General features: G+C 34.9%; 1 long non-coding RNA gene across 3 annotated transcripts; it reads left to right on the top strand.

Moving 5' to 3' along the window:
* Positions 1-411: 411 nt before the first annotated feature.
* LOC130704668 (uncharacterized) lies at positions 412-12,338 on the top strand. Of its 3 annotated transcripts, XR_009005114.1 has the most exons (4): positions 412-525; positions 8,647-8,767; positions 11,070-11,151; positions 11,991-12,338. It is a non-coding gene; the product is annotated as an uncharacterized LOC130704668 (long non-coding RNA). The 3 variants fall into 3 exon arrangements; XR_009005113.1 differs by lacking the exon at positions 8,647-8,767 and having other exon boundaries at positions 11,073-11,151; XR_009005112.1 differs by lacking the exon at positions 8,647-8,767.
* Positions 12,339-24,355: the final 12,017 nt, after the last annotated feature.

Genomic DNA, 24,355 nt, shown 5'->3' with positions numbered 1-24,355 from the left:
GAGTGCTTTTGATTTAAAGAAATCTGCTCCTAATATTCCTTAAAAGGTGTCATTATAGAACTTGTAGTGATTTTTTTCCCACTCTTTGTGCAGCATATTTAAACTATTTTATGGTTGTTTTATAAATGCTATGAACATCTGGGGTTTTAAAATATCATATATATTTATAGTGTTTTATCACCTTAGTAAAAACTACATTTTATTCAATTGTGCTGTACCTATCTGTGGCATTTTTGTGCGGTACATATCTGGGACAGTTTTGGCTTATAAATGTAGTGTGTTGAATAAGCACAAAAAGAGTAACAGTATTTGTTTTAAATGATACACGTAATAGGCAGAACATCAAAATAGTGGTTAAACTTCAATCCCAGTGTTCACAGGTCACTTGTCACAAGCTGCAAGGTCATGGTTCTTTCGGACCCAAAAAAACCGCCTGAAATGTGGTCGTATTTTCAGATGTTTCTCCAATAGTCATCTCTTTGGGCAACAGATTTTCTGAGGCTGTCCAAAAGGAAATTATCATTGGTAAGTGCTCTTCCCTGCAATTAATTTCAGATGTCTATGGGAAAATTCTGATTGACAAAATGATTATGGGTGGGTGGATGAACAAAATACATGTTACTGGTCTTGTCCTATGGATTTTTGTACATTTATAGAATCAAAATTAAATGATGCTTACAAAATAGAGGAGTTTTAGTCATTTTCCTTTCAATGCAAAACACAAGTAAAATGTAAATTCTTCAGCATTTTAATAGGTTGCAACACTGATTTGAAACAGATCACAGATTTGGAACTGCATGAAGCCAACAAAGCAAAGGTTCCCATCCCCTCCACACACACCCTGCAGAAATTTCCACTGTTCATTTATATTTTACCCATAAGGTTCACCATATTACGAATAGTTACTTACAAAAATATATAGTTAAAATTGCCATATTTTTATAGAATATTAAAAATAGCCAATAAGATTAAAGTAGACTTTCTGTGTATAATCTTATTTAACAAGTTAAAAAAAATTACTGAGTATCTTTAATATGTGTTTATATAATTTTTCATTATAATTACTTAAATGAAAACATACAGTCCATTGGCTAAATATAAAAGTAAAATGAATTAGAAAACCCTCAACTGCATAAATTTCAATATGCACCTGACTAAAAACTAACTAGATAATTTAAGGTTAACTTATATGAGATATTGTTCTGAATTTGGAGGAATAGATGTGAAATGTCCTTGTTTCTTTGTGATGATAGGATACACTTAATCTTTAAAATTTTTTGATTGAATTTTTATTGAGCTAATTTATAGATTCACATATGATTGTTAAAACATAAGAGATTTTGTGTACAGTTTCCTTCGATGATAACATCTTGCAAAACCAGGATATTGACATTGCTGCCATCCACTGACCTTATTCAAAATTCCCATGTTTAATTGTACTCCAAGTTGCGTGTGTGTGTGTGTGTGGTGTGCGCATGTGTATTTAGTGCAAAACAATTGTATCAAGTGTAAACGTTTTTATATCCACCGCCACAGTCAAGATATAGAAAATTTCCATCCCACCCCCTACTTCCTGCTCCATACCTAAAGCCTGGCAACCACTAATCTGTTCTCCATTTAATATTTTTTCATTTTAAAATGTTGTATAAATAGAATCTTACAGTATGCAACCTTTCTGGATTAGCTTAGCTTATTTCACTCAGCAAAATTCGCAGGAGTTTCATCAAAGTTGTTATGTTATCAATAGCCCTTTCTCTTTTATTATTGAACTGTATTCCATGGAATCAATATATTTTGGTTTGATAAGCTATTCACCAGTTGAAGGGCATCTACTGTTTTTAATTTAAAAAAAAAAATTTAATGCATTTATGACCATTAATGCACAGGCTATGATCTTTAATGCTTACGTTTTTGAATAAATATGTTTTCTTTTCTCTGAGATAAAATGCCCAGGGGCATGACTGCTAGGTCCTATAGTAATTGCATACGGTAATTTATAAGAAACAAAAAGAAACTGCCAAACTATTTCCAAAGTGGCTATACATTTAACATTTCACCAGCAATGTATGAGTTATCCAGTTTTTTGCATCCTCATCATCATTTAGGGTTGTCACTATTTTTTTGTATTATAGCCATTGTGATAGAAATGTTGTGGCCTAAAAATATGACTAATTGTGTGTTGATCTTGTATTCTGCAACCTCTCTGAACACATTTATTATTATCTAAGAGTTTGCTTATAGGTTCCTTGGGATTTTCTACGCTGAAAGTTGTATCATCTGTAAATTAGGGCAATTTTATTTCCTCCTTTCTAAACTTTAATGACTTTTAATTTTCTTTCTTGCCTTATTGTAATGCCTTAATCACTCATATGTGATATTTTATATCTGAGTCTATGGCTATAATGTATAGGGTTAAAAAATAAGCATTTTAAATGCACTGTTCCCATGGTTTCCATTAAAGTAGATTCAATAGAGGTAGATGATATGTATATTTTAATTACAAAAGTAACACATTTTTAAAAATATAAAATTCAGAAAAACCCGGGAAAAAGAAAATATAAAATCTCTGTATTCCTACTATCAAGATTTAACCAATGTTAGTCTTTAATTATATATTGATATTGAAACATAATATCCAAAAAGATCATTTTTAAAACTAGTGAAATGATAAAATTGGGCATTCTTCAGAAGTTGGTTACTATTTTTATTTTCTGCTTTGTGAATTGTCTGTCCTTATCCTTTGTCAAATTTTAAAGTAAAGGCCTAATGTTTGAGAAGAAGTTTTAAATTTGGTCTCTCCTATAACACACAGATTATCGAAAGGAAAACTATTCAAAGGGAACCAAATCCAGAAGCTTCACCTACTCTGAAGTTACTTTAGAGTGACCTGAGCTACTCTTAGAAACAATCCTTTCTCTTTGTATCCTAGAAATCTTTTAACACTGCTAACCACCTCTATATTTTCCTGGTTAAGGCACATGCCACCAGGCAGGAATATACCACATTCTCTTCATAAAGAGAAGTACAACCAGAAATGGATATTTAGTGCATTTTTTTCATATCAAATATTAAGAACAAATATGCATTTATTGCTTACAATATGGGATGTTATTTATTTCATTAGTTTTAATATTAGCCACTTAAAGCAAGAGAGTTGTAATTTTTAAAATATTGCTAGCTACTCATAGCTCTATAATAAAAATTAAATTTGTACAATAGATTATAATCTTTATCCAGAAATAAAAATATAATAAACACAGGAAAAAGTACAGCTAGACACATCATAGTCAAACTTTGGTGATGCTGAAAAACTGATGGAAATTGAAGATAAAAACTCCATACTGAATGTAGCCAGAAAAAAAATCAAATTAGAATACAGGAGTAAAGTGACAGAAATAACAATTAACTTCTCTATATCTTTTAACAATATTGAAAGAGTGGTTACAGGATAAGATATACAAAAATGGCAGCAGTTTGGAGAAAACATTGAGGAATTTTATGAACTAGAATTTTTTTAATGACTGGATCTATGTCCCCATAACCTGACCCCCACCCCGCAAAAGTATTTGCTTTATTTAATTTAATTGGATAGTATGTTAGAGTAAACATTCAATCTCAGTTTCTTTAAACTAAAACTTAGTTACCTTGAATAGCTTTTTTAAACTCTATGAAACATTTTTAATTTGCTAAGGGAATTTGTAGAAGTTTAAATGGGCTAATGTACATAAATTGCCCACCATAGTTTCTGATTATCATTAAAGTGTAACATATAAATTCAGTTTTCTAATCAAATAATTTCTAATTTGTTATATTTGTTTATTTAAAATTTTATATGCCCCTAATTTGTGCTATATTAGGGGCATATTTTAATTTGCCTATATTAGGGGCAAATTAATTATTAGGGGCAAATTATTTAATTTGTGCTATATTAGGGGCATATATTTTAGATGGATGGATAGCAAACAGATACAGTATACCTATACAGTTAACATTGCTATATTAACACAGGGAAAAGTGCCTACGTACCAAATTTAAATGTTATATGGTATGAGATATTATATCAGAATCACAGAGTCAGTTCTTATTAAGTGTAAAAAAACAATCACTCTATCTAGCTGACAGTGCCAGGCTAGATTCAATATTCTAAAACAAATAGAGATCTGAAAGTAATGCGAGCAATTTTGCCAGATCTACTATTGACTATACCTACCTGAAATCACTGTGCCACAAGAATAAACAAATGTGAAGAGTATTTCTAGAAAAAGTACAAAAAAAAAAATTTAATGGGACAAAAAAAAAATCATGGTTTGAATATGTCTCCAAATATATCTTCAGATAACTTTTATGGTTCAAATTTTACGTCTTAAAGCATAAAATTAAAGTATTCATCTAACAAATATCCATAAGTGGGATCTATTCTTAAACCTCTGAATGTTTTAGCTTAATTATGTCTGCTATTAAAATGACTATATTCTAAATGAGAAAATCAAACCCACTATATATATGTACAATTTGCCTTTCAATTCTGAAAAAGTTCTTCACTAAAAATAATTAGGTGGAAAATTATCCCCCAAGTGTAAAGTTTAAGTAGGTATCATATAGAAGCTTTTGCTATATGATCCTTTTGCTATTTTCCCCTTAGCAAGCAGATAAAGAATTGGGTCTTAAAGTGTATGAAAACAAGGAGAAATGAATGACTAAAATTACTGGTGATTTTCTGCAATCATAGAAAGGCAAACAATAATAACAATTCAACTCTTACTTTCTCTTTCAATAAATGTATTATGTATACTGGTGTGCAATAGGTGTGCAATCTGTTTTCTTTTTTCCATTTATGCAAATTTCCTCCTGTAAGGCAAATTCTTCAAGTATTAATACTTCTGCTTTTATACAACTCTATTTGGCCCTTATGAATATATAGTTACAGTTTTATCTTTTTTCCTTCCTTCCTCTCTCCCTCCCTCCTTCCTTTCTTTCTTTCTTTCTTTCTTTCTTTAGCTTGTACAGAATTGTGAAAATTATCTCTACCTTTTCAGCTTATGCTTTAGATAAAGGAATAGTTAAGGTAAGTGCAAGTGAGAAATTTCCCAGACCTCTGAAATACCTTATATGTGAATATTTCCTGCCTTCTGCTGGCTTCACTACTCCTTCCATGTTTTCTAATTTGAAGAGAATGTTAATCCATTTGTTCGAAGTAGGAGACATTAATTCAACCACAGTTATTTGTGGGGAGTATCACTGTGCGATAAAAGTCATCTCTCATGTTTTTGCTTTCTCCATTCATGTTTACATAATAAGAAAGTCCATCATTTTAGTTAAGGTAGGTTACCTTCTTATTTCCTGTCTTTGATTTTTTTCTCACACGGAGGTGCTACACCTTAATATAGGCAGCTGAGTTCAGTTAAGCTCTAGATATCATTCTTCATTGCTGGTTGGTTCCTCCTTTTACTCTAACATAGATTAAATTGAGCATGGGACAATCTAAAACTAAGATTTCTTTTCCCTTTTGTATTATCTTACCATTTACAACAGCAGCAAATGTCTACTATGCTTCATGGTAGACACTTAACAATATGAAAACATTCTAGTTGCTTAGGAAATGCTACAACTGGTGCAGTGACACTGTGTCTTAAATTATGTGGTATGGTAGGGTACATTACCATAATAGACTGACTTTTGGGAGGGTTTGAAAATGAGCCTCATGAGAGATTAGAATTAAATTTATTTAAATTTTGAGATAACTAAGGTGGTCATAAAAGTGGGTGACAGATTAGGCTACCTCTAACAAATAAGGGACTCAGATCATTAATGATAATGATTGAAATCACATTGGGACTTTAGATATATGAATATTAATTTATTATGCTATATGTTTTCTGACTGAGGGGGTTTATTTTAGAAATCAAAATTCTTTGGGCAAATTTAACAATAGGAAGTCACTCATATTGTTCACATATAGGGCATATTTTTTCATTGCATTAAGCTATCACCCATATGAATTTTATGAAATTGTATAATGATGTGTGAGCAATGGAATAGGATACAATTTAGGAAATAGAATCAGACTGGATCTTTGACCTTGAAGTAAATTAATGTCTTATTCAAAGGGATCTGGACAGCAGCTAATGTGTCATGTATCCTGGTCCCAAGTGTCTACAAAGAAACAATGGTGTTTACAAAATAATCATATATGACTATAATAATTTTTCCTTGATGGTTAACTGATATTGTCCCCTGAATGGTAAACTCTATCCATGACTGACCATAGATTTAATCATTAAGCCAAATAGTTTAAGGAAAAAATTAAAACTGGGAGAAGAGGCAGAGAGGCTCTCATTCCTTTCTCCACACATCAACAATGCTTTTGCCTCTTTGCTGCTTTCTGAGGTAACTCATCCCCTCTCTTTTCCACCAAAAGGAGAAGAAAATACCAATCATGTCATATTGCAAATACTGATCCATAATTAACAATGGTCGGGATTGTTGTATGTAAAATTGTTATGCTTTTATGCACGATCTCCTCTTCAAATTCTAAAGTAGTCAGGGACTTTAGTTTAAAGCTGACTTTCCTCAGGAGGAGTTTGATTTTCCTAGAATTGATATTAAATGAATAATAGAATGGTAGGAGGCCCTATTTAATCCTTGCGCATAGGCCATAGGCTTTTTCTTTAGATATGCTTTGGTGCTGGAAACAGAGTAAAGCTAATGACAAAACACATTGTTTTCTATTGTCCATTATTCCTCTGTGTATATGTGTCTATCTCATTTAGGCAGTTAACATGGAGTAAAAGCCTAAAAAATACCAAACAATCAAAATCTCACCCATGTTCCTAAGAAGAATTTGCTCCTAAAAGGAATGACAATATTTCTATTGTTCTTCAACTGACATCTTTCTATGTGTACATCCATTCAACACTAAAATCAGCAAAATAATTCTTGGATTGTGTTTGCATCATCAGTTGCCAGAATATGGAGTAGATGTTTAGAATAAAATGATCATGATGGAATTTGAAATCAATGCATACACACTGATGTGAAAACTTGTTACATTTTGTGAAAACTTGTAAATATGAGATTGTTCTTGGATTGATCAAGAATTATAAAGAATTATAACTTTTTAAAACTAGCATATTCTTTTGTGTTAACCTTGTGAATGATTAGTATGCCATATGCTATGTAATTAATGAAGAGAACACTTAAATTATTATTTCTGCCTGGCCCAAAATATGCTTAGAAAATACGCTTACTCTTGGTATCAGATAGGTATTGTGTTTAGTGGCACAAAATGGAAAAAAATCCAAAATAATAGTGTCTTGAACAAGGAATCATTTACAAAACATGTTAATTTTATTAAATGTTTTATATACATTATGCCAAATTGTACCATTAATAATCCTCCTTTCCACTCTGTGCAGGCACACAGCTTCTTAGTGAACCATCGTTTTTGAAAGTTTTAAATGGTTAGTCCTGCATATCATCTGATCCCAATAAACTTGGTCACTGCTGATTGCCCTAGCAGTTGCTTTACATTGAGTCTAGAGTTTCCACTGTGAAAGATGAAAATTTTCTAGAGATCTCCTTTCAACATCGTGCTTATAGCTAACAATACTGTACTGTACACTTAAAACTTCATTAAAAAGGTAGATGTCATGTTACATGTTTTTTATCAAAATTTTTTTAAAAAGTAAAAACAGAGTAACAGCACTTGTTTGGAATTTGAACAAATGATTTCACCTTCTAACTGAAGAAACTAAAAAACAAATACATAAGAAAACAAATGACTAAACAAAACAAAACAGTAAGTCATCCTTAAAAAGAAATAATAAAGAACAGAAATAGATGAAATAGACAGTAGAGACAATCAATAAATTAAAAAAGTTGCTTTTTGTAACAATCAGTAACATTGAAAAATCATTAGCAATTTAATCAAGAAAATTAGAAGACAGAGAGGGAAAGAAAACACAAATAAATGCTATTAAATGAAAAAAGGACATCCTTATGGGTTCAATAAGAAGTGGATGCCAATAGAAATAAAAGCAAAAATTAACAAATGGGACCTAATCAAACTTACAAGCTTTTGTACAGCAAAGGAAACCATAAACAAAACGAAAAGGCACTTACAGACTGGGAGAAAATATTTGCAAATGATGTGACTGACAAGGGCTTAATTTCCAAAATATACAAAAAGCTCATACAACTCAACAACAAACAATTCAATAAAAAATGAGCAGAAGACCTAAATAGACATTTCTCCAAAGAAGACATACAGATGGCCAACAGCACATGAAAAGATGCTCAACAGCACTAATTATTAGAGAAATGCAAATCAAAACTAAAGTAAGGTACCACCTCACATTGGTCAGAATGGACATCATTAAAAAAATCTACAAATAACAAATCCTGGAGAGGGTGTAAAAAAAAGGGAACACTCTTACATTGTTGGTGAGAATGTAAATTGCTGCAGCCACTATGGGAAACAGTATGGAGGTTCCTCAAAAAACTAAAAATAGAGATGCCATGTGATCCAGCAATCCCACTCTTGGGCATATATCCAGACAAAACTATAATTCAAAAAGATGCATGCACCCTTATGTTCACTATTCACATTAGCCAAGACATAGAAACAACCTAAATGTCCATTTACAGATGAATGGATAAAGAAGATGTGGCACGTATATACAGTAGAATACTACTCAGCCATAAAAAGAGTGAAATAATGCCATTTGCAGCAACATGGATGGACCTAGAGATTACCATACTAACTGAAGTAAGTCAGGAAAAGACAACTACTATATGATATCATTTACATGTTGAATCTGAAATATGACACGAATGAACTTATCTATGAAAGAGAAACAGACTCACAGACATAGAGAACAGACTTGTGGTGGCCAAGGAGGATGGAAGTGGGGGAGGGATGGATAGGGAGTTTGGGATTAGCAGATGCAAACTATTATATATAGAATAGATAAACAACAAGGTCCTACTGTATAACACAGGGAACTATATTCAATATCCTGTGATAAACTACAATGAAAAGAATATGAAAAATAATGCATATATATGTATAACTGAATCACTTTTCTGTAGAGCATAAATTAACACAACATTGTAAATCAACTACACTTCAATAAAACAAATTTTTTTTAAAGTGGATGACATACATAATGTAAACCAATAAACTTTATAACTGATAAAATTTTAAAATGTCTTTATAATACAATTTACTAAAGCTAATAATGAAGGGATAAATAGAAAATAAATATAATCTTACATGTATAAAAAATGGAATTCATAATTAAAAACATTTTTACATACAAAATTCCAATGGTTTCACCAATGAATTCTTATAAATTCCTGAAATATACTATAAATTTATGGTATGTGTACATGTCTACATGAATTTTATTCTTCAGTAATAATAATGATAATGATGAAAATAAATCCTTGCTCTGCCATTTACTCTTCATTCATCTTAAATTTAGTTTCATCTGTTATGAGTGTGTTAATAGTAGTATTTCCCTTCTAACTCAGTTGTGAGGATAAACTGAGATAATGAGTAAAGGGCTTAACATAATTAAGTATTATTATTATTTTCATAATATGATACCATTTCCTGGACAAAATTTTTTATGCTATGAGAGATTTAAAATAGATAAAAGAGGTTTAGGGTAAGATCTGAGATTGCCAAAAATGTTCCCTGTGTTCAGCGAGGCTTTAAATCATATAGCTCCTCCATAGTGGTCAATATTCAGTAATACTAGCTTCAGGAATGATGGTTTTAGTCAATACTGAACATGTTTACAATGTGCTTATTATGAGTAATGGAAGCAGAAGTATAATATTGCATAATTAAATATCCATATGTATAAGATATTCAGAAGCCCAATGTTCAATATGGGAATACTTGCCTAGCCAAATCTGATTGTGATTTAAAATCTAGTTGAAGAAAACTATATCAGATCTATCTGTGTATATACAGAGAACCTGGTTTCACCATGAAGATTAGATTTTATGTTAAAGCTATGATAACTTATATGAAACTTTGTGTATTCAGGAATTACTACTCATATTTGCTACTCCAAAACTCAAATTACTGTCGTTTATATTTTTTAGCTTATTTTCTGTGATTTATATTATCCCTCACTTCATATTATATTTTATTACTAACTTTATAAATGTGCATACAATAAACTAGAAAGTTGGTTATAATTTATTTTTTTCATGTAACAATGGCACTGTTTCTTCATGTTTATATGGAACTTCATACTTTAAAATGTCACTACAATCATTAATTAGTCATATAGTAAAATTTTCTAAATTGGTTTTCACAAGATATAATATTAAAATATCCTTCCCTTGAAATCTATGTATGAAAATGAGAAAATTCATTTCAGTCTCAAAATCTGGCATTTAAAACTTTTCATTTGATTAACAAAATCATTGTTATCAACTTTGTATGAGAATGTACAATATTAATGTACAAAATTATTAGCTGCCCTACTAGAGTTTATTTGGCACTCTAATAATTTACTGTCTTCGCATTTTAACATACTTTATGAATTACTATTTTCTTCCCATATAATTTTATTCCTTAATTTCTCTTTATTTTCTTGTCATGTAGGACTTCCCAGTTTCCCCAATTCTCCTAAAATCAAATTTGTTCAAGGACAAATTGGGAATTTTGTTTTTGAGAAATTCACTCCATTGTTAATTTCCCTTGATTTCCTAATATATTCTATGTATCAACTGTCCATTTTTCTAACATTCCCATTCCACAGTCTCTGAATCTTTACAAGAAAATGAAGTTAACGGGCATACCTGAACCCAGTGCTAAGACAAACTTTTGTTAAACAAATATTAAACAAATATTTCTTTAAAATCTCTTTAACTCATATATACCTAGGGAGAAAGATGGCCTTCTTTGGTTAAAAAATAATGTAAATTGAAAGAAAGTGCTTTAACACACATGAAGAGTATATTTTCTCACGTATCTAAGAATTTTCATAAATAAATACACATTCATTTATTTCACCATGAGTTTTCATCTCCATTTGTATTTTATTCAGCAGGTGTGAGCACCCTACTGTGAAGGAATGCCGTGTTACAATGTAGGTCAAGATTTAACCAACTGTGAAAAACAAATAAACAGTAAGAACACATTTTGCAAAGCAATGAGCATTTGGACAAGAGCAATTCTAGTTTAAACAGATATATTTTATGAGTGGCTGACCTTTAACCTCATTTTATATCTAAAATTGACTTGCATGCTTCTACAGACACAAATAAGAAGATATTAATTGAATCTGATCTTTGCAGAGGTGATAGGTACATCCTCCAAAGGAAATCTGATCAGATCTCAGTTATTATTACAAATATCAAGGACTTCCCCTTCACTGTGGTTCTTTGAAGTGGGAATTGAATGATTCCTAGCTAAGGAGAAAAGTCATGGAATTCAGGTGAAGGGCTGAGCTGCAAATTAATTATATTTTAGTTCAATACTGATTATTAATCATGTCTTCTGTTGCTTTTATTAAGCTAGTGACTATAATTCAAATGAATACCAGTTGTTACTGTAGAGTAATATTTGATGATAGGACAGATCCATCTTAGATTCTGTACAAGAAAAAACAGATACTGGAAATAAAAATATCTCATTTTAATATCTCATAGCATAAACCTGTACTTAAGATCCAGTTGAATAATCAATTTAGTAAATAAGAACTCATATTACCTAATTTTATATATGTTAATTCAGTTCAATTCCAAAGAAGCTTAGGTTCACCAGACAGTTGCACTGATTTATTTTATTACAATCAGAATGCTATTAAAGACTGGTACGACTAGAATTGTGGAAATGATTGGTAAGGATGTCATTATACTGGAATCCCAATGAAGGGCTTACTCTCAGAATGAGACCATTCTGCAAAATAATGGGTTGTTCTGTAAATTAGATAACTGCATAATTTTATTCTTTTGTCTATTTTTAGAACTATAAAAATCATCATAAGTTCGTGCTGTGATCTTCTGGAGTGTACAATCTAAAAGAAGTATACCTTACTGTTATTCTTCAATGCTAAACTACGTGGCCAAAAAGCAAATCAATTTGGAGTGGAAAATGGTCCATATGCATCTCAATAAAAGCAATTTTATCTACTTATATAACAGCTTATACATTCTCCTAATGATGAAATAAAGCATGTGAGGCAAGGTGGCATTTGAAATAGAGTTTATAACATGAATTATTGGGAGAATGTACAGTATTTTCTAGTAAGTACTTAACAGTGTCATCAACTAGCACTGCTAATTTATATTCAAGAAATGTATTATGTGTTTTCTATTCCATGTACAGTGCCAATACTTTTTTTTTTTTTGTAATGTCTGAAACATTTATATTAACATATTTCCATACAAATACAAATATAAGATTTTTAGAAATTTCATGTAATGTCTGAAACATTTATATTAACATATTTCCATACATATTTCCATACAAATACAAATATAAGATTTTTAGAAATTTCATGTAATGTCTGAAACATTTATATTAACATATTTCCATACATATTTCCATACAAATACAAATATAAGATTTTTAGAAATTTCATGTAATGTCTGAAACATTTATATTAACATATTTCCATACATATTTCCATACAAATGCAAATATAAGATTTTTAGAAATTTCATGTAATGTCTGAAACATTTATATTAACATATTTCCATACATATTTCCATACAAATGCAAATATAAGATTTTTAGAAATTTCATGTAATGTCTGAAACATTTATATTAACATATTTCCATACAAATAACCCAATGAAAGTTTAGTATTAGTTGTTTTGTTTGTTTTTTTATACTGCAGGTTCTTATTAGGCATCAGTTTTATACACATCAGTGTATACATGTCAATCCCAATCGCCCAATTCAGCACATCACCATCCCCACCTCATCGCAGTTTTCCCCCCTTGGTGTCCATATGTCCATTCTCTACATCTGTGTCTCAACTTCTGCCCTGCAAACTGGCTCATCTGTACCATTTTTCTACGTTCCACATACATGCATTAACATACGATATTTGTTTTTCTCTTTCTGACTTACTTCACTCTGTATGACAGTCTCTAGATCCATCCACTTCTCAACAAATGACTCAATTTCGTTCCTTTTTATGGCTGAATAATATTCCATCGTATATATGTACCACAACTTCTTTATCCATTCGTCTGTTGATGGGCATTTAGGTTGCTTCCATGACCTGGCTATTGTAAATAGTGCTGCAATGAACATTCGGGTGCACGTGTCTTTTTGAATTACGGTTTTCTCTGGGTATATGCCCAGTAGTGGGATTGCTGGGTCATATGGTAATTCTATTTTTAGTTTTTTAAGGAACCTCCATATTGTTCTCCATAGTGGCTGTATCAATTTACATTCCCACCAACAGTGCAAGAGGGTTCCCTTTTCTCCACACCCTCTCCAGCATTTGTTGTTTGTAGATTTTCTGATGATGCCCATTCTAACAGGAGTGAGGTGATACCTCATTGTGGTTTTGATTTGCATTTCTCTAATAATTAGTGATGTTGAGCATCTTTTCATGTGCTTCGTGGCCGTCTGTATGTCTTCTTTGGAGAAATGTCTATTTAGGTCTTCTGCCCATTTTTGGATTGGGGTGTTTGTTTCTTTGATATTGAGCTGAATGAGCTGTTTATATATTTTGGAGATTAATCCTTTGTCCGTTGATTCATTTGCAAATATGTTCTCCCATTCTGAGGGTTGTCTTTTCGTCTTGTTTATGGTTTCCTTTGCTGTGCAAAAGCTTTGAAGTTTCATTAGGTCCCACTTGTTTATTTTTGTTTTTATTTCCATTACTCTAGGAGGTGGATCGAAAAAGATCTTGCTGTGATTTATGTCAAAGAGTGTTCTTCCTATGTTTTCCTCTAAGAGTTTTATAGTGTCCAGTCTTATATTTAGGTCTCTAATCCATTTTGAGTTTATTTTTGTGTATGGTGTTAGGGAGTATTCTAATTTCATTCTTTTACATGTGGCTGTCCAGTTTTCCCAGCACCACTTATTGAAGAGACTGTCTTTTCTCCATTGTATATCTTTGCCTCCTTTGTCATAGATTAGTTGACCATAGGTGCGTGGGTTAATCTCTGGGCTTTCTATCTTGTTCCATTGATCTATGTTTCTGTTTTTGTGCCAGTACCATATTGTCTTGATTACTGTAGCTTTGTAGTATAGTCTGAAGTCAGGGAGTCTGATTCCTCCAGCTCCATTTTTTTGCCTCAAGACTGCTTTGGCTATTCGGGGTCTTTTGTGTCTCCATACAAATTTTAAGATGATTTGTTCTAGCTCCGTAAAAAATGCCATTGGTAATTTGATAGGGATTGCATTGAATCTGTAGATTGCTTTGGGTAGTATACTCATTTTCACAATGTTGATTCTTCCAATCCAAGAACATGGTATATCTCTCCATCTGTTGGTATCATCTTTAATTTCTTTCATCAGTGTCTTATAGTTTCCTGCATACAGGTCTTTTGTCTCCCTAGGTAGGTTTATTCCTAGGTATTTTATTCTTTTTGTTGCAATGGTAAATGGGAGTGTTTCCATAATTTCTCTTTCAGATTTTTCATCATTAGTGTATAGGAATGCAAGAGATTTCTGTGCATTAATTTTGTAACCTGCAACTTTACCATATTCATTAATTAGCTCTAGCAGTTTTCTGGTGGCAGTTTTAGGATTCTCTATGTATAGTATCATGTCATCCGCAAACAGTGACAGTTTTACTTCTTCTTTTCCAATTTGTATTCCTTTTATTTCTTTTTCTTCTCTGATTGCCGTGGCTAGGACTTCCAGAACTATGTTGAATAATAGTGGTGAGAGTGGACATCCTTGTCTCGTTCCTGATCTTAGAGGAAATGCTTTCAGTTTTTCACCATTGAGAATGATGTTTGCTGTGGGTTTGTCATATATGGCCTTTATTATGTTGAGGTAGGTTCCCTCTATGCCCACTTTCTGGAGAGTTTTTATCATAAATGGGTGTTGAATTTTGTCAAAAGCTTTTTCTGCATCTATTGAGATGATCATATGGTTTTTATTCTTCAATTTGTTAATATGGTGTATCACATTGATTGATTTGCGTATATTGAAGAATCCTTGCATCCCTGGGATAAATCCCACTTGATCGTGGTGTATGATCCTTTTAATGTGTTGTTGGATTCTGTTTGCTAGTATTTTGTTGAGGATTTTTGCATCTATATTCATCAGTGATATTGGTCTGTAATTTTCTTTTTTTGTAGTGTCTTTGTCTGGTTTTGGTATCAGGGTGATGGTGGCCTCATAGAATGAGTTTGGGAGAGTTCCTTCCTCTGCAATTTTTTGGAAGAGTTTGAGAAGGATGGGTGTTAGCTCTTCTCTAAATGTTTGATAGAATTCACCTGTGAAGCCATCTGGTCCTGGACTTTTGTTTGTTGGAAGATTTTTAATCACAGTTTCAATTTCATTACTTGTGATTGGTCTGTTGATATTTTCTGTTTCTTCCTGGTTCAGTCTTGGAAGGTTATACCTTTCTAAGAATTTGTCCATTTCTTCCAGGTTGTCCATTTTATTGGCATAGAGTTGCTTGTAGTAGTCTCTTAGGATGTTTTGTATTTCTGCGGTGTCTGTTGTAACTTCTCCTTTTTCATTTCTGATTTTATTGATTTGAGTCCTCTCCCTCTTTTTCTTGATGAGTCTGGCTAATGGCTTATCAATTTTGTTTATCTTCTCAAAGAACCAACTTTTAGTTTTATTGATCTTTGCTATTGTTTTCTTTGTTTCTATTTCATTTATTTCTGCTCTGATCTTTATGATTTCTTTCCTTCTGCTAACTTTGGGTTTTGTTTGTTCTTCTTTCTCTAGTTTCTTTAGGTGTAAAGTTAGATTGTTTACTTGAGATTTTTCTTGTTTCTTTAGGTAGGCTTGTATAGCTATAAACTTCCCTCTTAGAACCGCTTTTGCTGCATCCCATAGGTTTTGGGTCGTCGTGTTTTCATTGTCATTTGTCTCTAGGTATTTTTTTATTTCCTGTTTGATTTCTTCAGTGATCTCTTGGTTATTTAGTAACGTATTGTTTAGCCTCCATGTGTTTGTCTTTTTTACGTTTTTTTCCCTGTGATTCATTTCTAATCTCATAGCGTTGTGGTCAGAAAAGATGCTTGATATGATTTCAATTTTCTTAAATTTACTGAGGCTTGATTTGTGACCCAAGATGTGATCTATCCTGGAGAATGTTCCGTGTGCACTTGAGAAGAACGTGTAATCTGCCGTTCTTGGATGGAATGTCCTATATATATCAATTAAATCTATCTGGTCTATTGTGTCATTTAAAGCTTCTGTTTCCTTATTTATTTTCATTTTGGATGATCTGTCCATTGGTGTAAGTGAGGTGTTAAAGTCCCCCACTATTATTGTGTTACTGTCGATTTCCTCTTTTATAGCTGTTAGCAGTTGCCTTATGTATTGAGGTGCTCCTATGTTGGGTGCATATATATTTATAATTGTTATATCTTCTTCTTGGATTGATCCCTGGATCATTATGTAGTGTCCTTCCTTGTCTCTTGTAACATTCTTTATTTTAAAGTCTATTTTATCTGATATGAGTATAGCTACTCCAGCTTTCTTTTGATTTCCATTTGCATGGAATATCTTTTTCCATCCCCTCACTTTCAGTCTGTATGTGTCCCTAGGTCTGAAGTGGGTCTCTTGTAGACAGCATATATATGGGTCTTGTTTTTGTATCCATTCAGCCAGTCTATGTCTTTTGGTTGGGGCATTTAATCCATTCACGTTTAAGGTAATTATCGATATGTATGTTCCTATGACCATTTTCTTAATTGTTTTGGGTTTGTTTTTGTAGGTCCTTTTCTTCTCTTGTGTTTCCCACTTAGAGAAGTTCCTTTAGCATTTGTTGTAGAGCTGGTTTGGTGGTGCTGAATTCTCTTAGCTTTTGCTTGTCTGTAAAGCTTTTGATTTCTCCATCAAATCTAAATGAGATCCTTGCTGGGTAGAGTAATCTTGGTTGTAGGTTCTTCCCTTTCATCACTTTAAGTATTTCATGCCACTCCCTTCTGGCTTGCAGCGTTTCTGCTGAGAAATCAGCTGTTAACCTTATGGGGGTTCCCTTGTATGTTATTTGTCGTTTTTCCCTTGCTGCTTTCAATAATTTTTCTTTGTCTTTAATTTTTGCCACTTTGATTACTATGTGTCTCGGCGTGTTTCTCCTTGGGTTTATTCTGTATGGGACTCTCTGCGCTTCCTGGACTTGGGTGGCTATTTCCTTTCCCATGTTAGGGAAGTTTTCGATTATAATCTCTTCAAATATTTTCTCTGGTCCTTTCTCTCTCTCTTCTCCTTCTGGGACCCCTATAATGCGAATGTTGTTGCGTTTAATGTTGTCCCAGAGGTCTCTTAGGCTGTCTTCATTTCTTTTTATTCTTTTTTCTTTAGTCTGTTCCGCAGCAGTGAATTCCACCATTCTGTCTTCCAGGTCACTTATCCGTTCTTCTGCCTCAGTTATTCTGCTATTGATTCCTTCTAGTGTAGTTTTCATTTCAGTTATTGTATTGGTCATCTCTGTTTGTTTGTTCTTTAATTCTTCTAGGTGTTTGTTAATCATTTCTTGCATCTTCTCAATCTTTGCCTCCATTCTTATTCCGAGGTCCTGGATCATCTTCACTATCATTATTCTGAATTCTTTTTCTGGAAGGTTGCCTATCTCCACTTCATTTAGTTGTTTTTCTGGGGTTTTTTCTTGTTCCTTCATCTGGTACATAGCCCTCTGCCTTTTCATCTTCTCTGTCTTTCTGTAACTGTGGTTTTTGGTCCACAGGCTGCAGGATTGTAGTTTTTCTTGCTTCTGTTGTCTGCCCTCTGGTGGTTGAGGCTATCTAAGAGGCTTGATGGGAGGCTCAGTGCCAATACTTTTGTTTCATTATTAATTTCATTTTCTGTGGAAATTATGGGATTATTTTTTAAGCAACTGCTTTTTTTTTCTTCAAATATTATACATGGAAAAAATGCTATATGAAAAAAATGCTCTTGAAAGATTTAAAAGTGGAAGATATACATTCAAATGTTTCACTTGATCTGATAATTGCCCATGACTAAATATCCATGCATGAATACACTAATACTTAATTACATATAGAAAGTAAAATTAACTATTATAGAAGCTCCATCTCTAAGTACAGGTGAACTGAATTTTCTAATAATGCATCCAGTTAGCTGATAACACATTTTGATAATGTATTATTAGGAGATGGGTATTTCTAGACCCTTAATAAATGTTTTTGTCTTAGAAGCCAACCACTCATCTATAATTCAGATCAAAGGAAAGCCACTGAAATACGGGAAACAAAGAAGAATTGCTGCTCAGCTCTAGTTGGTATGGTTTAGAAACATGGTGGGTCACAGAACTCAAGATGAAAACGTTTCAAAAATGTGAAGAGAAAAAATGGTGGTTGGGTCTCAATGGACAGGGGTGTAAGTAAAGGAAATAACAACCTAGGAAAGAAAAGAGCTGGGGGGCTGTGGATGATGACAGACTATGAGAAAGCATTTCTCTCATGCTCTTGTCTTCTGTTTAGTTTCACTGTTAATTCTATCAATTGTTTCCAAATCTTTACATACAGGGCATTACAGTTCTATTGCAAATATTTCTTTTTAAAAGTCAGTTCTAATGTTGAAGCTATAATGCAAATTTTTAATTTTTGGCACTATACTATAAAGCACAAGGAAGAACTACTTATTTAAACAAAAAAGAGAGTATTATTTCACTAGAGAGTAGTGCAATAAAGAGATATTTTTCCTCTTCATATCAACATCCAATGTTGTCAGACTAATTTCTAAACAGATGCACATTTTTACAAAATGTTGACAGTCATATTGTGCTCATAAATACTGTTATAAATATACTATAAGGTTTATTTTACAGCAGATACTAGTTTGCCAAGTTTGAGAAGGGGAAACGCTAATTCGTAAATTTGGTATTTCCAGCTAGTCATTTCTCCCTGCCTTAGAGAATGTGGTGACATATACCTTGTCACTGCCACTGCCTTTGTCACTGTTGTTCCCCTTATGACAGAACAATCACATCCTAAAAATGCAAGGCCTAGCAAAAAGCCTCCTATCAACTCTCTGGATATCACAATATTCTGTGTGATATATTTACACAGGGACAAGAGTTTCTGCACATCCACTCTAAGGCAAATTCATCCAAAGTAGCCAGCACTCCTATGGAAATATGTCAAAAATAATAAGCCATATGAGGAATGAAGGCATTAGAAAAAGATAAAACAAAACATTAAAACAGGCAGAAGAAAAAAATAGACATAGCAGAATACACATTAAAATGCATATTAAAAGCTTCAAAAGAAAGGGAGAAAGGGGATATTATTAAAAACATAAAGCAAGAACAAGTGAATATGACTAGATGCACATAATGTGTATGAAAAATGTACAAACTCAACCTTATTTTGTAGACAAAAGACATGTCTTTACAAAAAAATAAAAGTATGGGAAAACTTTATCAGGCAAATGCAAGCAATAAAAAAGCTAGAGTTATTACCATGATCACATGAGACAGAATTCACATCCCCAAAGCATTAAGAATATAAAATATTTAAATTTTCAAATACCATAACTTACAATTAAATTATGAATACCCATGCACCATATAACAAAGTAGAAATACTGATATGGCAAGAAGAAATAGAAGAAATCTAGTAACAACAGGAAACATTAAAATATCATTCTTAGTCCAAGACAGGTCAAGTTTTGGAAAAAACGAATATGTGTTCGAAGATGTAAGCAACATCATGAGTAAAGTAGATCTAATGGATCTACTAAATATATCAAAATTTTACCTACATATAGAGAACATACCATCTTTTCAAGTTTATGAGGAACATAAATGCATATCATTATTATAATGTCATATTACTATTCATTTAGCAATGCAAAATTCAATAAATTTAATAAATTGGGAACAAGACAAACACCATTATTTATTATGATGTAATAACAAAATTAAAAAACTAATTATCTTTCTCCAGGACATTCAAACATTTAAAAACATATTACTAACCAGTTCTTTAATAAAAGTGGGAAATGACAACACATATATAAGGCATGCATCATTATTTCATATTCCAATTCTTTCCTTATATAGAGCTTACTTTGAGGCAGCCTGCCTTACTCATATTTTAAAACTCACTAAACGCCAATTGATATAAATCTACCTCATGTTAGTAATAATGGTGCAAAATTCCACCGTATTGAAGTTCCACAATTTATTCAACTATTTCCTATTGATAGGTATTTATTTTCCTTTCAGGTTTCTATCTTTTAAAATTGATCTTAATGAAGCAAAACTGTGTATTTATATCTCCTTCTTAAAAAAAAATCATTGCATGTGCTTTCCAAGGAAACGTCAAAATCCTTTGATTAATTCAAATAAGACCCTCACAACAACAATGCACTTGCTGACTTCTTTAGTTCTTCCAGCTGTTCCATATTTAATAACTGGTCTAACAAAACTTTCCTGTGAGCTGTTTCGTCAGTTAATAACCTTCCCCACACAAACCTAACTTCACTGGGACTCTCTGGATATGCATCTGCCTCTGCTCCTTCACGCTGACTTCCTTGAAGACAGACCAAGCTTTACACACAGCAACCCAGGCTCAGCCCTATGGCTAGACTCTGGTCAGCATCAATAAATTCCAAATGAAAGAAGGAGTGAACATTATTTGGGTACAAAAACGACAGAATTTTCAGGGTTTGTTTATGGTTTATAAGTCCAACTTGACACATCGTTTGAAAATGGACTATCCTGAGGATGCATCCTGTTCTTGGAATGTGCTACTCAAAGCATAACTCTGGATCTGGGAGAGAAGATGGCGGAAGAGTAAGACGCGGACATCACCTTCCTTCCCACAGATACAGTAGAAATACATCTACACGTGGAACTGCTCCTACAGAACACCCACTGAATGCTGGCAGAAAACATCCGACCTCCAAAAAGGCAAGAAACTCCCCCCGTACTTGGGTAGGGCAAAAGAAAAAAGAAATAACAGAGACAAAAGAATAGGGACGGCACCTGCACCAGTGGGAGGGAGCCGTGAAGGAGGAAAGGTTTCCACGCACTAGGAAGCCCCTTCGCGGGCAGAGACTGCGGGTGGCAGAGGGGGGAAGCTTCAGAGCCACGGAGGAGAGCGCAGCCACAGAGGTGCGGAGGGCAAAGCGGAGAGACTCCCGCACAGAGGCTCGGCGCCGAGCAGCACTCACCAGCCCGAGAGGCTTGTCTGCTCACCCGCCGGGGCGGGCGGGGCTGGGAGCTGAGGCTCGGGCTTTGGTTGGATTGCAGGGAGAGGACTGGGGTTGGCAGCGTGAACACAGCCTGAAGGGGTTAGCGCACCACAGCTAGCCGGGAGGGAGTCCGGGAAAAAGTCTGCAGCTGCCGAAGAGGCAAGAGACTTTTTCTCCCCTCTGTGTTTCCTGGTGCGCAAGGAGAGGGGATTCAGAGCGCCACCTAAACGAACTTCAGAGACTGGCGCGAGCCGCAGCTATCAGCGCGGACCCCTCAGCAACAGGGGCGCAGAGGAAAAAACGGAGAGACTCCCGCACAGAGGCTCGGCGCCGAGTAGCACTCACCAGCCCGAGAGGCTTGTCTGCTCACCCGCCGGGGCGGGCGGGGCTGGGAGCTGAGGCTCGGCTTCGGTTGGATCGCAGGGAGAGGACTGGGGCTGGCGGCGTGAACACAGCCTGAAGGGGTTGGCACACCACAGCTGGCTGGGAGGGAGACCGGGATAAGGTCTGCAGCTGCCGAAGAGGCAAGAGACTTTTTCTTGCCTCTTTGTTTCGTGGCGCGCAAGGAGAGGGGATTCAGAGCGCCGCCTAAACGAACTCCAGAGAAGGGCGCGAGCCGCGGCGATCAGCGCGGACCCCAGAGACGGGCGTGAGGCGCTGGGGCTGCTGCTGCCGCCTCCAAAAAGCCTGTGTGTGAGCACAGGTCACTCTCCACACCGCCCCTCCCGGGAGCCTGTGCAGCCCGCCACTGCCAGGGTCCCGGGATCCGGGGACAACATCCCCGGGAGAACGCACTGTGCGCCTCAGGCTGCTGCAACGTCACGCCGGCCTCGGCCGCCGCAGGCTCGCCCCGCCTCCTCTGTACCCCTCCCTCCCCGCGGCCTGGGTGAGCCAGAGCCCCCGAAGCAGCTGCTCCTTTAACCCCGTCCTGTCTGGGTGGGGAACAGATGCCCTCAGGCGACCTACACGCAGAGGCGGCGCCAAATCCAAAGCTGAACCCCAGGAGCTGTGCGAACAGGGAAGAGAAGGGGAAATCTCTCCCAGCAGCCTCAGAAGCAGCGGATTAAAACCCCACAAACAACTTGATGTGCCTGCATCTGCTGAATACCTGAATAGACAACGAATCATCCCAAATTCAGGAGGTGGACTCTGGGAGCAGGAGATATTAATTTTTCCCCTTTTCCTTTTTTTTCTGAGTGTATATGTATATGCTTCTGGGTGAGATTTTGTCTGTATAGCTTTGCTTTACAATAGCTTTATTTTACTTCACTATATTATAGCCTCTTTCTTTCTTTCTTTCTTTCTATTTTTTCTCCCTTTTACTCTGAGCCGTGTGGATGAAAGGCTCTTGGTGCTCCAGCCAGGCATCAGGGCCGTGCCTCTGAGGTGGGAGAGACAACTTCAGAACACTGGTCCACAAGAGACCTCCCAGCTCCACGTAATACCAAATGGCAAAAATCTCCCAGAGATCTCCATCTCAACATCAAGACCCAGCTTCACTCAACGACCAGCAAGCTACAGTGCTGGACACCCTATGCCAAACAACTAGCTAGACAGGAACACAACCCCATCCATTAGCAGAGAGGCTGCCTAAAATCATAATAAGGCCACAGACACCCCAAAATACACCACCAGACGTGGACGTGCCCACCAGAAAGACAAGATCCAGCCTCATCCACCAGAACTCAGGCACTAGTTCCCTCCACCAGGAAGCCTACACAACCCACTGAACCAACCTTAGCCACTGGGGACAGATACCAAAAACAACGGGAACTATGAACCTTGAGCCTGTGAAAAGGAGACCCCAAACACAGTAAGATAAGCAAAATGAGACGACAGAAAAACACACAGCAGATGAAGGAGCAGGGTCAAAACACACCGGACTTAACAAATGAAGAGGAAATAGGTAGTCTACCTGAAAAAGAATTCAGAATAATGATAGTAAGGATGATCCAAAATCTTGGAAATAGAATAGACAAAATGCAAGAAACATTTAACAAGGATGTAGAAGAACTAAAGAGGAACCAAGCAATGATGAAAAACACAATAAATGAAATGAAAAATACTCTAGATGGGATCAATAGTAGAATAACTGAGGCAGAAGAAAGGATAAGTGACCTGGAAGATAAAATGGTGGAAATAACTACTACAGAGCAGGATAAAGAAAAAAGAATGAAAAGAACTGAGGACAGTCTCAGGGACCTCTGGGACAACATTAAACGCACCAACATTCGAATTATAGGGGTCCCAGAAGAAGAAGAGAAAAAGAAAGGGACTGAGAAAATATTTGAAGAGATTATAGTTGAAAACTTCCCTACTATGGGAAAGGAAATAGTTAATCAAGTCCTGGAAGCACAGAGAGTCCCATACAGGATAAACCCATGGAGAAACACTCCAAGACACATATTAATCAAACTGTCAAAAATTAAATATAAGGAAAACATATTAAAGGCAGCAAGGGAAAAAAAACAAATAACACACAAGGGAATCCCCATAAGGTTAACATCTGATCTATCAGCAGAAACTCTGCAAGCCAGAAGGGAGTGGCAGGATATACTTAAAGTCATGAAGGAGAAAAACCTACAACCAAGATTACTCTACCCAGCAAGGATCTCATTCAGATTCGATGGAGAAATTAAAACCTTTACAGACAAGCAAAAGCTGAGAGAGTTCAGCACCACCAAACCAGCTTTACAACAAATGCTAAAGGAACTTCTCTAGGCAAGAAACACAAGAGAAGGAAAACACCTACAATAACAAACCCAAAACATTTAAGAAAATGGGAATAGGAACATACATATTGATAATTACCTTGAATGTAAATGGATTAAATGCTCCCACCAAAAGACACAGGCTGGCAGAATGGATACAAAAACAAGACCCATATATATGCTGTCTACAAGAGACCCACTTCAGACCTAGAGACACATACAGACTGAAAGTGAGGGGATGGAAAAAGATATTCCATGCAAATGGAAATCAAAAGAAAGCTGGAGTAGCAATTCTCATATC

Source organism: Balaenoptera acutorostrata, chromosome 13 (genome assembly GCF_949987535.1).
Source record: "Balaenoptera acutorostrata chromosome 13, mBalAcu1.1, whole genome shotgun sequence".
In the NCBI taxonomy this organism is placed as follows: Eukaryota; Metazoa; Chordata; class Mammalia; order Artiodactyla; family Balaenopteridae; genus Balaenoptera; species Balaenoptera acutorostrata.
This window is presented reverse-complemented; position numbering and strand designations above follow the sequence as displayed.